This window comes from Schistocerca cancellata, chromosome 3 (assembly GCF_023864275.1).
Source record: "Schistocerca cancellata isolate TAMUIC-IGC-003103 chromosome 3, iqSchCanc2.1, whole genome shotgun sequence".
Taxonomy (NCBI): Eukaryota; Metazoa; Arthropoda; class Insecta; order Orthoptera; family Acrididae; genus Schistocerca; species Schistocerca cancellata.
Window position 1 is genome coordinate 412,412,411 of NC_064628.1, and position 2,500 is coordinate 412,414,910.

The 2,500-nt window shown below is 63.2% G+C and overlaps 1 pseudogene; it reads left to right on the plus strand.

Annotated features, from left to right (window-relative positions):
* The window catches only part of LOC126177258 (large subunit ribosomal RNA), a 7,638-nt pseudogene that overhangs the window by 2,499 nt on the left and 2,639 nt on the right, over positions 1-2,500 (plus strand).

The window sequence follows — 2,500 nt, forward strand, 5'->3', positions numbered from 1 at the left end:
CGTTGGTTGGCCTCGTGCTGGCCGGCGGTGCAGGATGCGCGCGCCTGCGCGGCGTTCGTGCCCCGGTGCTTCAACCTGCGCGCAGGATCCGAGCTCGGTCCCGTGCCTTGGCCTCCCACGGATCTTCCTAGCTGCGAGGCCGCGTCCGCCTTAGCGTGCTCCTCCGGGGGCGCGCGGGTGCGCGGATTCTCTTCGGCCGCCATTCAACGATCAACTCAGAACTGGCACGGACTGGGGGAATCCGACTGTCTAATTAAAACAAAGCATTGCGATGGCCCTAGCGGGTGTTGACGCAATGTGATTTCTGCCCAGTGCTCTGAATGTCAACGTGAAGAAATTCAAGCAAGCGCGGGTAAACGGCGGGAGTAACAGCCCCCCATCGCATAACCCTCAATGTTGGGCCAAAAAGAGAAGAAAATACGGGTAACGGGCCTTCCGCTGAAGGACCCGACCCAACTGTCCCAACTGCTAGTCCACCAACCGTCCCTGAAGTAGGAGAGACTGAAGACCCATGGTACCACTGTAGCACCTGCAGCCGTGCGTTCCGCACCAAGATCGGGCTCGGACAACACCGCCGCCGCGCCCATCCAGAAGCGGCAAATGCGGACATCAACACTGACAGGAAGCGAGCTCGGTGGGCGGAGGAGGAAATGCGGGAGCTCGCCCTGGCGGAGGCTAGGCTTCTCTGTGCGAGTGACTCCAAATTTTTGTTCGCCAACCAGGAGCTTCTACCCTTGTTTCCGCACCGGACCTTGGACGCCATCAAGTGCAGGAGGAGGACGGCGGCGCACAAGGCGCTGGTGCGGGAATACGTGGGGGAGCTAACGCGGGAACACCAAGCGCAGCAAGGACTGCGCCAGCCACCCGCCATGGAGTCGCTGCCGGAGGAGCCACCCTCTCCGCTGGAGCTTGAGCGCCCGCCTGAAACTACATCTGCTGTCGACGAAGCCATTTGGAGACACCTCGGCGGTCTGCCGCGGTCAGCCGCGCGCTTCTCGGCCCTGGATAACCTGGTGTGTCTGGGACCGGGTACGCCGTCGGCAGTGGTCGCGGCTGGGCTGCCAGAGGCCCTCCGTGCTGTCGGCTCGGTGGACGCAGGAACGAGGAAGAAGACGCCGCGCCCGCCATCCAAGCGGCGAACAGATGGTGGTCCTCCGCTTTCGAAGCGGAAGCGCCGCCGGTGGGAGTACGCCAGATGTCAGGATGCCTTCAGGAGGAACCGTGCACGATGTGTACGTGGCCTCCTGGACGGTACCCTGCTCCAGCCGCCGCCGAACATCCCTGGGCTGGTGGACTTCTGGCGGAGCCTCTTCACGACGGAGCCATCCTCCAACGCAGGCTCCATCCCTGACCGGCTTCTCCCGCGCGCAGAGTCCGTGGACTTTGAGCGCCTGTGGGGGCCGATCACGGCAGAGGAGGTTGCGGCAGCCTTGCCGCCCAGAGGCTCCGTTGCCGGCCCTGACGGCCTCTCGCCGGTGCAGCTGCGCCGCCTTCCGGCGGAGGTCACCACCAAACTGCTTAATCTCTTCTTGCTGACCCGCCAGCTTCCCTCATCCCTCCTCCGGGCTAGGACCTCCCTGCTTCCTAAGACAGCCGCCCCAGCATCCCCCGCTGACTGTCGGCCCATCACCGTCTGCTCGGTGTTAGCCAGAACCTTTCATAAGGTTCTGGCGACTCGCCTTATGCGGATGTGTGCTGTGGACGAACGTCAGCGGGCTTTCATCCAGAGGGATGGGATGCTGGAGAACACCTTCCTTCTCGACCGGGTGCTCGTCGGCGCCGTCCGCCGCTGTCGCTCTGTGTTCGTGGCATCGCTCGATGTGTCCAAGGCGTTCGATTCGTTGGACCATGCGGCCCTCCGCCCTGTGCTAAGGGCCCATGGTCTTCCGGACGAATTCATTGATTACGTCGAGCGCTGCTATGCAGACAGCGCGACGGTAATTGCGGGGGGCGGCGACGAGTCCCCGGCCGTGCGGCCAGCAAGAGGTGTCCGGCAGGGAGATCCTTTGTCTCCTCTCCTGTTTAATTTCGCTATAGATTGTGTTCTACACCAGTTGCCCTCACACATAGGTGTCAAGGTGTTGGGCCGCCAGACCAACGCGGCGGCCTTCGCGGACGACATCCTGCTCTTCGCCTCCACAAAGGGGGGCCTGCAGTCCCTCATCAACGCAGCAGTGGCAGCCCTCGACCAACTGGGGCTGCGCGTTAACCCACGGAAGTGTCTCACCCTCGCACTCGTGGCGTCTGGCCGCGAGAAGAAGGTGAAGGTAGATGCCAGCGTCACCTTCAATGCCGGGGACACCACCATGCCGGCATTGGGAGTGGGTGAGACCTTCCGCTATTTGGGACTGCAGTTCTCCTCCTCTGGGCGGTGCCTCTTCCATCCGAGGCACCACATCGAGGAGCAGCTGAACATCATCTCGCGGGCGCCGCTGAAGCCGCAGCAGCGGCTGTATGCACTGCGTGAAGTTCTTCTCCCGGGCCTGTACCATGGCCTCGC